The 16429-nt window shown below is 33.5% G+C and overlaps 1 pseudogene; it reads right to left on the reverse strand.

Moving 5' to 3' along the window:
- Positions 1-579: 579 nt before the first annotated feature.
- Positions 580-14896, reverse strand: LOC128219381 (uncharacterized; annotated as a pseudogene).
- Positions 14897-16429: the final 1533 nt, after the last annotated feature.

Raw genomic sequence — 16429 nt, forward strand, 5'->3', positions numbered from 1 at the left:
TCACATATTGTGTTGCACTATGATAACACAATACTAACATGTTTACAGACTGCTAACAAGTTTCAATACTTACTTAAAGTATCTTAATGAAATAGTACAATACACAACATGCACCGATTATCACAGCAAAAACCATGGCACAGTTCGATAGTATTACCACCAGTGTCAATGGAAACGCATCTGGAAATTTAATCATGAACTAATAATATTTCTGATGTTTTTAAACCAGAAAAAAACATTCATGAAATCATATAATGGAACTATTTAATTCATAGTTGGCGATATAAAAATAAAGACAAACATGCAACGAGCTAAAAGCAGTTTTTAGCCAGAGGTCATAGTACATGGTCTTTTCTAAAGGACATGCTGCTTTGCTTTATATATTATTTTTCATAACATTAAACCATTAATGCTATCGTAAATGATACAGTTACTAATTAAATTTTTAAAAGAGGTTATTGGGATTAGGGGATTAGGATGGGCTAATGGGTTAGTAGTGGTCACTAATGTACAGAGTGTGGGAGAGTATGGTATAGTTTGTATTGACCTATCAATTATTAGTATTCATTTGTGGCCAAATTACGCCGTCTTTGTGTTACCTTCAGTAGCTGGAGTTGGATACATTTTGTCTAGGGTTTCTTCTTTTTCTGTAAGATGAACAATAATTAAAAAGGTGAATTCAAACATCGACGTGGTCAGCGCAACGAATTAATCAGACAGTAGCTAAGTTAGGCCATTGAATCGGTTATGCCATAGACAAATCGATAATCATAGCTGATATGTATGAATGTTTTTGGATAAGTCCATTGTTCAAAGTGCAATTATATTTTCGACAGTTTTTAACTAGTTACTATTAAACCATTCAATTATTGCATCATTAACATTTTCCAATAATACTTTTTGAAAAACAATTCTAGACTTTGCATAAGTATAGTGATGTAAAAAAAAGTATTTTTTTACTGTTTAATATTTAATATAACTTAACAAGAACACGGAGACTAGCCCTCAATTCAAGTACCTGTCACATTGAATGGAACTATTTAGTTCATAGTTGACGATTTAAAAATAAAGACAAACATGCAACGAGCTAAAGGCAGTTTTTAGCCAGAGGTCACCATATACCTTGAGCCATACGCTCATGGTACATAGTTTTTTTCTAAAGGACATGCTGCTTTGCTTTATATATTATTTTTCATAACATAAAACCATTCATGCTATCGTAAATGATACAGTTACTAATTTTTTAAAAGAGGTTATTGGGATTAGGGGATTAGGATGGGCTAAGGGGTTAGTAGTGTTCACTAATGTACAGAGTGTGGGAGAGTATGGTATAGTTTGTATTGACCTATCAATTATTAGTATTCATTTGTGGCCAAACTACGCCGTCTTTGTGTTACCTTCAGTAGCTGGAGTTGGATACATTTTGTCTAGGGTTTCTTCTTTTTCTGTAAGATGAACAATAATTAAAAAGGTGAATTTAAACATCGACGTGGTCAGCGCAACGAATTAATCAGACAGTAGCTAGTATAGTGATCTAAAAAAAGTATTTTTTACTGTTTAATGTTTGATATAACTTAACAAGAACACGGAGACTAGCCTTCAATTCAAGTACCTGTCACATTGACGTAGGCCTCAGGCATGATAAGGCTGGTGACTAAGTTGGTTGCTACGCAGTGGTAATTACCTTCGTCCGAATTAGTCACATTGTAGATGGTCAACATTATATTCGTCGAGGTGTTAGTGATCTGTTCATTGTCCTTAAGCCAAGTGAATGTCGGAAGAGGACTTCCAGTGACATTGCAAACAAGAATGAATGTTTGTCCTGCTACTACTGTTTTGTTTTTAAGAGGATACATAGCGGAAGGTGGGGAAGAACAGAAAACGTTGGACTCATTTATTGCACTTAGATGATCCAAAAGACCTAGAGACATATTATATACCTCGAGAATTTTCAGGGAATAGTTACTGGCATTACGAGAAAGATATCCTCAAAGACGAAGATACTTTGCATGCTTTGATTTTTGTAAGGCGAGTCAGTGGATGGTAAAACAATTTCATAAAGTGATGCAACGGCGTAATGTGTACAATCCAGAAAAGAGACACAAGTATCTGCACTGAAGTATGTTTCTGTTTCTGTCAATTCAAGAAGGCTGATATCGAATTCAGTTTCGGCTACGTTCGGATCAATTCCTAATTCCATCATTTAACGGGAGATCATTTTGTAGAAATGTTGTATTCGACAATGTACTTGCAGTTGTGCTTGTCATGTCGTGCAAAGCATTAATTGTGTCCAACAAAAAACTAGGAATATTCTTAAATTTAAAACAGTTTTGTAGAAATATTTCTGTCCTGATATCATATTCACTGTCCGTTTGTTATTTGTAAAACCAAATGTATTAGCGATAATATCAATGGTTTCATTTGTAAGTGTTTCTGAATCATTAACATGGGTATCCCTTGTTTTCCTATAATGCTTGTAAAATAAATTCAGCGTATCATATTCAATCTCTCGTCGATTGCGTCCGAAGATGTTGCCAATAGAATTCAGTATAGCCGTTATTGTTGCTTTGGCAGCATACCACAGACTTTGGAAAATGTCATTAAAATTAATGCGTAGTTTAATGGTTTTAAATCCAGTTTTAAAAGCGTTTACCTCACATTGGACATCAAAATTAGCTTTATCATTTAATGAAAGGGTAACTTCGAATCCGCAATTTTGCACATCAATGATACTTTCTAATCCGTATTCAATTATAAAGTTTAAAGCGGCAACGCCTAATTTAACTACCTGCTTAACAGATTCAAGAGCAAGTTTTGCTCCTTCCAATGTCCCTTTAGTGGCTTCTAATCCTTGTTCAGCCAGATCAAGTGCATCTACAGCTATGTCAAGAACAACCATTGATTTGTCAACAGTGAACTGTGCAGCCGACACGGCCGCTTTCGCAGTATCAAAGGCTAGCATTGGTTTGCGGATGAAAACCTTGGCTGCTTTTAGAGCCAAATAGGCAATCCCACGGGCAGCTCTGCATAGAAGATTAAGCCTAAGGCAGATTGGATCAGGAAATGAAATCATGCAGGTGGTAACTTTACAGCATGGGTATGGAAATCGAACCCCAAAAATACATGTGTGACAAAAATAAAATCTAGGTCCTGGCACGCAAATGTTTTTGCAGTTTTTAATTCTACATAATCTGTCAACCTTTGTTTATGCTTCTTTAAGTTTACTAAATGTGTCTTGAAATGTTTTCTGCGCGTCTTCTAGTTTGTCTTTGGCTCTATCAAGAAAACCTACAGCATCATCAAACTTTGAATTTGCATTACGAAATATAGACTTCTTATCTTGAAGCCAACCCTCAGCTGCAGTGAGTTGTCTCTGAGCCTTCGTAACACTGTCCTGTAATCTACTTATTCTTTTCCTTCGCCCCGTCAGCAATGGTACTTGTAAATCTACGAAGTGCAGCTAAATAACCATCATTAAAACCTTCTCCGTCGGCACCGGCAACAAATCGTCCTTTTACATCATACGACAATTTATACCAGTCATCTTGCAGCTCTGCAGAGATTTGTAGTTGTGCTTTAAATGTATTCCATACATTTCCTTCTTCATACATATACAACCCTTGATTTGTTATTAACATGTCTGTCTCAGCCTCTAACCCAAGAAATTTGGCTTCTACCCTTAACAAAGCAACACATTTACCATTTGTGTCTAAGCTTATTGCGAATCCAATTCCTCCCCCTGCTTCTATACGAAGGAAACGTCCGATTGTATCTGCATCCGAGCTATCATTTGTTAATGTGTGTGAGGTAATGAATTGTTTTAAAAATATTTACGGTGTCACGTAGAATCTTTATGCACACCAACAAGGTGATTTAAAGGTTTCTTATCAGCGGTAAAACATAAACATTACAAATTTATATAAATGAGATCATTCAACGTCGCAATACCTATACATGTACTTCCGTCAGTGTTTCGCACATATCCTTGTCGGCAGCTACATTGGTATGTCCCTTCCGTGTTAGTACAGAAGTGATCACAGCTATCGCTGTTTGTGTCACACTCATTCACGTCTGTGGGAAAAGAGAAGAGTTGTAAAGCTCTCACTAGCTGTATGCAAACAAACTTCATTTAAACGTTCTTCAAGAAAGCGATCATTTTAAAAGGGACTCGCTCACCTTTGGGAATCAAAACTTTACTTACTGTATATTAAACTGTAGAACAGATACACTCGAACGTGGAAAGTATCTTGATCTGAATAATTACCTTTAAACTAAGCTAATAAACGCTTTTGATATGAATGCCGTATCGTTTTCTTCTAATATTACTGAACCTGTCATCTACGACTACGCTAACCAGCCCTAATCCCTCTACATACGTATATACCAACCAGTTTATTATTGAATCTAGACTTACACGATAACCAAGCATACCTACTCAGTAGTGCACAGTATGCCCCGTAAGCATGGCAACGAGAAGTAAAGAGATGCAAATTGAAAGGGACATGGAGGAAAGATGAACAATTTCATTTATTTAATCAAATTATTTAATTTTACCTTTTGTGTCCTTGATTGTAGGAATATTGGAATATCAATTGAGATTTACGGTTGTGTATGTTAAACAATTGTACACAAACGTTGGCACCAATATATGAAAATGTGGATGTATTGTAGATATTGTAGATTGTTCAATTCTAAATATAATGTCTCTTCTGTTATATTCTGTCATATTTATTATTTTTTGAGTGTGCTTTTTGTACATTCATACATTAAAAACGGCCTTGGAGTACTTGGTGCATAATACATTTCCTTGTTACCTTTACAAGTTTGTGAACCAGTATCTAGGTAATATCCGGGTTCGCAACTACATGTGTAAGATCCGGGAGTGTTACGGCATTGGTGGTCACAGGGGAACGGAGGTAGGCTGCATTCATCTATGTCTGATTATAAAAGACATATGTTGGTACATTCGCTTTATATTGGTAAACACAATCAAAAACAAAACAATTGTGACGTGACGTTCCCCACTAGTTAACTAACAAACAAGTAGCTGTACAATACTTTTTATGTTAATTGCTAATATTTGATGGTACAAAATGTTAGCAACACATCATAGGATTACATCTTTTAAGACGGAAGTGTCGGAGTTCATAAACTTAACGGATAACATGTTCGCTGAATCGGGTGGTTCAGTTCTAATGAATATACACACGTTTAGCACAAGAAAACATTTTTACCGTTACATGCCATCCCATCAGCAGCCAGTTGGTACCCGGCCTTACAGGAACACGTATATGAGCCGTCTGTGTTGGTACAACCTTGTTTACACTGAGATGTTCCAGCAGAACATTCGTTGATGTCTGAAAACTTGTTTTGACAGCTACAGATTATAAGCCAAAGTACAGCACATTTTATACATGTTGTTTTCTTAAGAGAAAAATAAACGTTTCTTTTAAATTTAAATGTCAATTTAAATTGAATTTTACTTTTTTAATAAGTTTATAACGCAATTTAGTGTAAAAGCACTGTCTTCTTTTATGACACCTCACTATTTTTACTAAACTCCTCACATTTATTTAATAAGCGTCATTCTTACCATTGCATTGACGTCCGTCCGAAGCAAGTGTGTAGCCATCTCTACAGCTACACTGATGTGACCCTGGCCTGTTTATACACGTGTGGGCACATCCTCCATTGTTGGAATAACATTCGCTCTTAACTATAGAGAAAAAGATGAAAGAATTATATTTCTGCTGCAACTCATTAAAACAATATTCACTTTATAAATATAAGGTTTATTTGGTTATTACAATTTATTTTAAAGGGACTGTGTCACAGATTGGCACCAAAACAAGTTTATTTCTGTAACGAATTTCAGGACAATTATCTAACAGAATATGTTTCGCTAATCATAATTGTATAAAAAGTACCAAAATGTAAAAAAAAAAAATGTGTCGGAGACCGGGTTCGAACCCGCGTCGCCAAAGTTGAAGTCCAGTGTCCTACCTACTGAGCTACTAAGGCTTACTCTTTTCGGGTGACATATTAAGCCAAAAACCTACCTCGGTAATATCACGTGATAACACTGACTAAGCAATCACGCATCAGGAATGAATTCTACCTGATAGACATACACAGTAACTTTTTTTAATGGAAAAATACGAAAACACTGCTGAACTTTAATAAATTGTAAACAATGTGGTTTTTCAGTAAGTAAGTTTCAATGCATTGTACACATCGATGCCAAGTTTATGTCATTTTTCGTCAATTTTCTTTTTTCCCCGCTATTTTATCATCTGTGACACAGCCCCTTTAAGAAATAAAACGTTTTACAATACATTACTTTGTTTAAGTTCCAGCGAAGTGGCAAAGTAGGTAGATTTATCATTTACTTGAAATTGATAAATAGCTTTATTCTTTTTCCGCATTCTTAAATAAACGCATACTATTTTTAAATGTATTCACATTCCGATTAACAAAGCATCGACGGAATAACTCTGTTCTTACAAAAAAAGGGGACTGGTCAAATCAGTTTTGCATGAGACGCCATTGACGCAAACGCTATTCAACAGCCGTAATTGATACACCTTCAATTGTCTTTGGGCATTATATTGAGTATTTTAGTTGGATTATCGCGGAGAATGTTGAAAAAAAAACTGTGCGCTGACTAATGTTTTTATACATTGATCAATCGTTATACTGCAACATTTAATTCTTGTTTTGTTAGCATACCTTCACAAGTTTTAAGGTCAGTCTTTAACACATATCCACTGTTGCATGAACATGTAAAAGATCCGACGTTGTTTCTGCAAACGTGCTGGCAACCGCCCTTGTTTAAGGAACACTCATTTATATCTGAAACACATTTTACCTAGTTAAAACAAATTAGTCTAAAAAGTTGGAAAACTGGAAATAACACTATACGTTTAATGTGTTGAAAAAGCAGTATCGGTTGGATTTTGATATTACACTCTTATAGTTAGTTAACTTAAACCACTAATCGTTAAATAGTTTACGGGTAGAGAACAACTTAAACCCATTGATAACACAAGATTAGTTATGTCTGGCGGAGTAAATATATATCTCAGCACATTTAAATTGTTAACTTCTGTTTACATTGTTAGGTTACGATGACCCCCGTGCGGAAAACAATTTGCTTACAAAAAAGATTGCAATGTTTTCTGTCACTTGCATACACATCGACCAGACGACAGACTGCCTTATAAATTAAAGGCTTTCATAGGTCTGTTTATAAGACGGTCGCGTGGCCACTTTAAAAATAAATAGAGGATACTTGTAGTAATTATTTTCGCAGATATATTCTTTCTTTGAAAGTTTCCAGGACAAAGTCAAAATATCATTGTTTGTTTTATCTGTTTTATATCTATTTTTGTTAGATCTTTAGATTTGCAATGTAACCTACTGTTGCTTAAAATGTCTAAATGCATTATATTTTAATCTGTTAAGGTAAAATGTTCCGATGTCACGAAAACATTGTGTAGGCGATTGTACTCACCATTTTTTGTACGAAATATTTTTCTTCAATTTAATCCGTCAATTGCACAACGTGCATTTCCAAAATCAAGCAAATATTTATTTGGAAGTTGAATCTTTTTCTACAACAAGAAAGTCTCGGATGTCTTGTGCATGAAAACAAATACGTAAACGTGACTAAATTACAAATCTCGCAATTGTACAATTGTTGCTTTAGTGCAATTTAGGAAAAAGTCCTTAGACTGTTATGTTCTGAACAAAATCAATATTTAACAAATATTGATTGGTCCGTCCGTGCGATAGTGGCTTTAAAATATATTATACCTAATGTTCTCATAATATTTAATACAAACTTACAACAAACAGCTGTCTATAATATAAGTTACCCTATATCGTACCTTCACACTTAGGAAGTTTGTAGCCAGTTTTGCAGCTACATTTGTCCGGAGCTGTACATGGGTTGTTGTTCAAACATGTTGTGGACCCATAGCATGCGGCTATATATACATAAAATAAACGTGAATATATTCAAACACATACTTTGCATTATGTTAAAACAAAAGAATAATGTTAACGTATTTAAAGCTTGTGTTTGCATATAAGCATACCAAATACAGTTCGATTTGCAGTATATTAAAACATACAGACCGTGTCTAAAATATGTGATGGTGCACATTTGTGGCTTGAAGAGATATCTGAAAAGCTCCGTACATATTATATATCTTATAAGTTTATTATTATATAAGAAGTTTGTTAAACAGAAGTGCACATTTCTTAGTTAAACAAACAATGAATTTTATTAGTAGCAAAATCAGTACTATCATGATCATCGTCTTGACGATCTGTATTGTGTTCTTCACATAAGAATGTATTTAAGGAAGCCGACTAAGAAATAAGCCAGCACTGTTAAAGCTCAACAGGTCTTAATGTCAAATGTTCCTGCCTTGTGAAACCATGTAATAGTTTGATCTTTTGAAAGTATTGATATTTTTATAACTAATATGTAATAAAAACCTGGAAGCACCTCATACTGTTATAACAGTTTGTATATTTGCTGTTTATTTCAACTGAAATTGGACATATAAATAATATTTTGTTACCTTTAAAGACCAGAAACAACTTATATTCGTTAAAATAATGACCTGTTATATTTTGCACAAAAGCTCTTTCAAATGATACCAAAATAGATAGCGTCACCTGGTATCTAAGATTCACATATGTGTTGGTCGTATTTCTGAAGGCTAACTTCAAACTACACTTGAAACTACACTTAAAGAAAACAACTTACGAGTGTTACAGTCTGTTCCTGTATATCCCTGACAGCAAATTTGGCGGTGACACGTCTTGCCACATAAGTAATACTTCGTCCTGTTATATTGTAAAAGTAGCACATTACACAACATAATAGTCATTCATAATTGTATTGGGTTACCAGTAAGATATCGGCAGCATATCTATCTCGTTTTTTACCATAGCAACGGAGTAAACAAAATATATTATAAAGATTTAAACATATTTAACTATTACTCAGTGTTTTAAAAAAAATTTAAACTTTATAATGTCAATATTAAGCAAAACGTTATATTAACACCTACATTCAAAAGTGGTGTTGTCTCTTGTAGTTCCTGATTCATTTCATTTCAAATGTTAACTATAGTTAAATACTGGCAAATGAAAGTGATCAAAGCCAAAAGAACATTGAACTTCAGCGATGTGTCTTTTAAGTTGTTTCGGCACATGAGGTTACCCATAAAGCGTACATGAGTCTAAAACATATGATCACACTGCTATTGGTATACAATGTTAAACAAATTATTCAAAACTCTGTTTCATTGTTGAATGCAGATCACTTAGTTGCACAAATGTGCCACAGGGCGATCACCAACAAGGTATCACATTTTGCTGGCAGTTGTCTGTTATTAGGGAAAATATATTCATCTGCATAAACGGTTTAAATATATTTATATGTTTGGAAAATGTGAATGCTGGATAATCTTCATTCATACTAAATGTCAATATTTGATTATCGTCGCTTATGTGAAATTTAAACAAAGATAATCGTCGTTCTTGTGAAATGAAGATATTAGATAGTGGCCGAACTAGAAAATGTTCAAATAAGATAACAGTCGTTCATTTTAAATGTAAATATAAGATAATCGTCGTTTTTGCAGATGAGAAAATGAGATAATCTTCGTCCTTACGTATTGTAAATATAGATAATCATCGTTCTTAAATATTGAAAGAATAGGTAATCTACATTCTTACGTATTGTAAATATAAGATAGTCGTCGTTCTTACATATTGTAAATACGTGAAATTCTTCGTTTCCACGTATTGTAAATATAAGAAAATCGTCTTTTGAACGTATTGTAACTTTCAAATAATCGTTGTTCTTATGTATTGTAAATAAGTGATAACGCGTTCTTTCAAAATTTTCAGCATATTAAAGCCGGCCCTTTCTCTCATGACCGCTTTACCTTTTGATTTACATTTAGGGATAATAATGATGGCAAAACTTAAACATACCTGTAACTATTACATCGTTGCCATCCCAAAAATCCACAAAGATTTGTATATATCTCACTCGTTGTGCACTTACTGGTACATGTGTATGCTGTAGAACAGAAACCAGCTTGTGCAGAGCTACAAATATGTACACACTTGTAGGGGATACTTTAGCATGGCATTAAATATTGTTTTTCAAGATGTCCGTACCTTTCTATGATAAACACCAACAATGTGTCTTAGCCGTGTTACTTTAAGTATAAATAAATCAATTAAGGGTGAATTGAAATGCCCTTTTCCAAAATATATGAACGGCATTTTGTATGACTTATTGTAACTCATTATTGAAATCAGTTATGTCATTGTCTAATCTATTTTGTACACGTCGACATTTTATGTATACGTTAAACATATGTTTTAAGACGATATATGTCTAAATGAAATATATGTTCTGCCCTGCTCTGTTAAGATTATTTGTTTAAGTGAAGCTGTTAAATAACTATGTGTTCTTATTGTACACTTTACTGTTATCATTAACGCAGTCATCTAATTTATAATTAATATTTTTTTGTGTTTTTGGAATAAAAATAGTCCTCATTTTTTGTATTCATTTAACAAAATTAATTATTCACTCAATACAATAAAACAAATATATACAAATCTGTTACCTGAATACTGTTAAGAACACAACAAAGCAACACAGAATCCCCTGCAGACGCATCATTGAGAATAGTTCTTTCTCAAACTGCTTTTTATTTGGTTGTTATACTGGGAATACTGTTTTTACCAAACATTTCTATGATGTTATGCTTAAACTGTATTTGTTCACTAAAATAAGTAAGCACGTCGTTTGATTGGTTACGGTTTAATCTAGGGGATTTTATTTTGCTACATAATGTTGAATCATGAAGTTTAAACATATTAATATACAATTTTTCTGTTTCCATGCATAGTTTTATCACGTTGTCATGTTTTGCTGACTTGATATTAAAATTAACTACTGCTTAATCTTCACTTGATTGCAAAGCTATATGTTTTAAGAAAGATTAACCGTTTTCGCTGAAAAAGAGACACATTATATAAAATGTTCTTTTACGTAGCATTGTTGCTATCAAAAACTTTTCTCAATGCAGCAAAGGTTTCTTTGTATTAAATGTATGTGAACTATAATAAATTGCTTGGTTCGTAAGGAATGCAATGCGCAAACATCCTTTGTTAATATACAAACAACTGCACAAACATGCAAAGCCCTTTCAATTAAATACAGATTCTGTATATAAATATCAAAAGCATGAAATATTTTTTGATAAAACGCATGTTTCTTTTTAATTATTCCGATTGGCTCAAACATTACCAGACCAGGAACACAAAATGCTCCCGCGATATCGCAATCGATCGTGCTTAACCAATCAAAACAGTGTAACGCTCGTCCGGAGGTATGCCATTAAGATGTTGATGTTTATTTGATTTGAGACCTATAGTTATTTGACCCAAATGGAATAGATTCACATTCAGTTAAAACTTCTTTAACTTTAATATAATATTTCAATTGTCTATTTTGGTTGTAAAGTGTTTGTTAACCTAGATAAAGGTCGAACCAGGGGGCCAAAACCTTCTAATACCCAATACAAATGTATTTGTGACCTCGCTTTTTCTTAATTTGCTTGATACATATTTAAACTAACGGATTATGTAGAAATTCACACTTTTGTTAATATTTATCATTATTTTCCCTACATATCACACTTCACAATCTCGGTTTTGGTGCTGCATTTATTAGGTATTAAAGTAATACGTTCATCGAGAAATTCAAAAATAAACAAAATGTCAAATCAAACATATGTTTTTTTCATAAAATTTCTGTAAAAGAAAAAGAAAAAATAACCACAACACTAAGACAAAACAGTGTTTGTTTCAGGTAACCTGGCCAACTTGAGTATTTCTTTTAAACATTAACTCTCATTAATTTTTGACATGATATAGCTCCGTAACAACAGTAATATAAAAGTGACACTGGCTAGAAATAGTGATGCTTGCAAGAAAATAAAAACATAAAGCATATATTTTAAATAAAATCCGTACCTAACCTGCTTTATAATTTTGGGGATGTTAACCTAAACAAACATTTTAAGACCATTTTAGAACAGTCTGTGTTTTTTGTTTTTTGTGTGGTGTAGCAAATTGACTATCATTGTTAAAGATTCATCTTTTTGTATTAACTTTCAAAATACATTAAGCACTTCAGGAGCAATCGTCATATACCAGCAAATCATACTTGCTGACCATTCCGACACTCTTCAAGTGGATACAGTGATAGCTCTTCTTAAGAAGATGTCAAGATTTCAGTTATTTTATTTTTTGTGGTTTAGAGGTTTATTATATAACTCTATGTTATACTTTCTATGTAAGAAATAGGCTGTATCAAAATCGAGCCTGCTATTAGTCCGCTTGATTATTTCCAAACAAGGTTGATAAAGTTATAAACCTTATTTAAAAGGTAAAAATGTGAACTTTGGATTCAAACAGACATATTACTTGAGTGTCATTTTAAAACGCTTTTAAACAGAAGTAACAAGAGATGTTGTCAAACATTATGAACCCCCTCCTCTTGAGGAGCGCCAAGTTGTGAGGATTATTCCGCCAATTAATGAAATGCTGTATAGTCTGAAATGACAGCTGATTTGTCATTGACAATGGATGCCATTGCAGCAGTATTAAGATTATGACCGTTCAAAGGTGAGGATTGTAGGTAAAGTTTTTAATCATGTTCAGATGATGACTGATATTTGCAGATAAAAATATATCCCCTTAGCAGCAGGGAATAAGTAAATAAGACAAACACTTAATGATGAATATTCAGTTATAACCTTTAACATTTGATCTCAAATTCTATAGAGGCCATCAGCTGGTCACCCCCAACCAAAATGGCAAGTTTGAGGGCCATGGGTGCAGGCATTGTCGAATAATCACACAAATATTATTTCATGGTCACTTTAACCTTCACCTTTGATCTGATGACCCCTGAAATCAAAAGGGACAATCAACTGTTAAAGCCCAACACCCTTATCATGTTTGAGAGCCATGGGTGCAGAAATTGTTGTTTATCACTAGTTCATTATTTTCGCACTTTCGTCAATCAGACCCGATGACTCCTTCAATCAGTTAGGGTCATTACTGGTCATACCCAGCCTCAATGACAAGTTTGATAATCATAGGTCCAGACATTGTTGTAATATCGCTCAGAGAAGCTTTGTTAATCAAGGTCACAATGACCTTGACCTTTGACCCAAGACTCCTTAAATCAATAGGGATCATCTTATGGTCAGGCCCAGCCTTCATGTCTAGTTTGATAACCATAGGTCCAGTCATTTTTATTTATCACTCGGACAAGCTTTGAAAACCCCTTACCATTAAAGGTCACTGTGATCTTGAACTTGGACCTGATGACCTCTTAAATCGATAGATGTTATCTACTGGTCAGACCCAACATTCATGTCAAGTTTGGTGACTTTCGACTTATATGATTTTGTACAACAGCGAAATGGACGACGAAGGTGACACATTTGACTTTTTGGCAAATGATTTACAAAAATAAAACAAAAAAAACATGCTTCCTTACAATGTACAGTGCTTTATTCATAAGTATGTGCAATGTCACTATAAAGATCCATGTTAAAATCAGCAAAGTCAAGTCTAGAAAAGCAGACACAATAAATTAATAAGGGATAAATACGGCTTCAAAGTGAACTGAGGGTAAGTTATTATTTTTCATCAAAATGGTAATAGGAAAATAATAAAATACTTTTTAATTATGCGATTTCATATTGGCCCTGTTTATAACCCTGTGTCAGACCACAATATTAGCTGCCTTGTAGCGGGTTGCTCACCCGAGGTCCTACTCATCAATGAACATGAGAATATCCCGCCTCATCAAACGGGCAACGGTTTAAACCCCATCTTGCAAAACAAGGAGGCCAGAATCCTGAAAGAGGGCAGGTATATCAAAAGTCAGTTGCTTAAATCACGGATACTTAGGCTAAAAATAAAATTTAGAAATATCCAGGGATGTGCTACTTTAAGTCATACTTACTTCAGTACAAATATTAAAGAAGTACTTTGCATTCACCTTAACAAGAGTACCAGGGCTTTAAATTACTTAGTATAGAGAAAAACTTTGCCAGCATTTAAAATAACTTTTAAAAAAATACAATAATTTATAGAAGAACACTGCCCATATTTCATACATGCAAAAAATTAAATGTGTACCATCTGTGTGTGACTACATGCATGTTGAGATGTTTTAAACCATATGAAATACTCAGTATGCTGTTTTTTTGTGAAAAAACTTCAAGACTACCTAATAAGGAATAAGAACAAGCATGCAAATGAGTTGTCAGGTATCCGGTTCTCAGTACAAATTTTCAAGAACTGATCAGCAGTATTGAATTATGTAAACCCAGCTTATAAATCCACATGAAATGTAATAATAGTGTTAATCAATATCTTCTTTATTTAACATTTAGTTACCATTATGTCCTAGATCTATGTTGAATTTTAGTTTATATAAGGTTCTTCTTTGTATAAGGCAGTTTGAGAAAGACGGGCTTCCCGGCGACAACAAACTCTTTCATTCTACATTCAAATGTCCCGGCAGTTGTCGCACAAACACACACAAGCTTGGAGTACTTTTCCCCTCCTCAGACTCTGGTCCACCACCTCTAATACAAGAAGCATGAACGCTGGCTCCATCTTGATGACCCTCGTAATTGGTGCCTGAAGTCGCGGCTTTGTCAGCTTGCTCACTTGTTTCTAAAGATGATTTAATAATATTACAAGTACAATTGCATCTATAAAGTAGCGCAAGGCTTTTTACCCATTTAGGAAAAATACCTTCAGACATTTTGGGATATTTTGAGTCGCGAATATTCCTAAATTGGGATTTTTTTCAGTTAACAGAACAATCTTTTAGTCTCCTGAGAATTAGTAGATTTTTATTTATAAGATTCCTCTCCCTTGCAAAATGGCTGAAATATAAATCATTGGGGTATAAATAGCTATTGCAATAAATCATGACACATAATGTTTCATACTGCTAGATCTCTGAATGTGATGCAAATCAATGATTTCTGATTTCAATTATTTCCAAATCTTTGCATCACATAACTAAATTAACACATAGTTAATTAGGTTGCTGAATGAACCAAAACAGGGAAAAAAGACTTCCATAAAAAAGTTTGAATTTTTTGCTTTTGTTTGATTGGGATTTTTTTCTGAAGTTCCTTAATAACCTCAATCAAAAGGGGGTTATTAGTAAAATGAAATAACGCTCTTCAAAAGTGACTGGTAGAAACAATTATATTATCAACAAATACGAGTTTGCTGTATAAAATAATAAAATGCAACATCAAATGAATATGAATAACGATTTTTTCTTATTACCGCTGAATGTTTAACTTTAATGGCATATGTTCCAAATAATAACAATTAATGCACGAAAACACTTAATTAAACAGGGCGCGAATACATGACCAAATTATTACGCTACCGTTTACTGAATGAACATTTGAAAGGTCGAACGTTAGCAAAACAATTGCAGATTAACATTGGTGTTTGTTTCATAAAATATTGGTAATCATTCATCCCTAACTGTCTGAGACCAGTCTGATTTGTTTGAAGACTCGTCGTTTTCCAAAAAAAAGGAGTAAAGATGGTACCACGATAGGTTGTTGATAAATCTTGAGCCGTGAGTGGGGTAAAAACAAATCATCTTTTAATTGTGTGAATTTTCAGGGTTCGTATCACAAGGTTTTACTGTTTAAAAATATTTTGGATGGATGATATAACATTAAATAATGTTTTAGCAATCGTTTGAAGTTGTTTATTTCCAAATGTATCTTTATTTAAACTTATGCAAACTTTTTATATATATCATATTATTATTATTGGCAACATTTTCTGGTTCAAAATCTTCAAGTTGATATTTTCACTTCTTTGTTTGCAGTGAAAATAACAAAATTTTCTGTTGTTATTTCAATGATAAAACCCAATATTTTATTGAAAGCATGACATAAGCCTTTAGAAATGCATATCCCAAATTTCCCCGTTAAAACAACCACAAAATAGTGTTAAAATTGTTTTACACCAATCTTTATTGTGCCCCCATTAAAGCTGCACTCCCACAGATATACTACTTTATACCAATATTTGCGAAAATCCATAAAAAACTAGCGATATAAGACTGCTGACAAAAAATCTGATCTCAGATTTTATATTTAAAGCTGCACTCACACAGATTAACCGTTTTGACAACTTTTTTATTTTGTGTCTTGGAATGAGCAATTTTTGTGTAACGAAACCTTGCGAAATTACTCATTCATATCGTAGTTTTGATAATTTAGTAGTTATCTTCGCCTACCTTGGAAGTATAGGTGTA

The sequence above is a fragment of the Mya arenaria genome, chromosome 15 (assembly GCF_026914265.1).
Source record: "Mya arenaria isolate MELC-2E11 chromosome 15, ASM2691426v1".
Lineage (NCBI taxonomy): Eukaryota > Metazoa > Mollusca > Bivalvia > Myida > Myidae > Mya > Mya arenaria.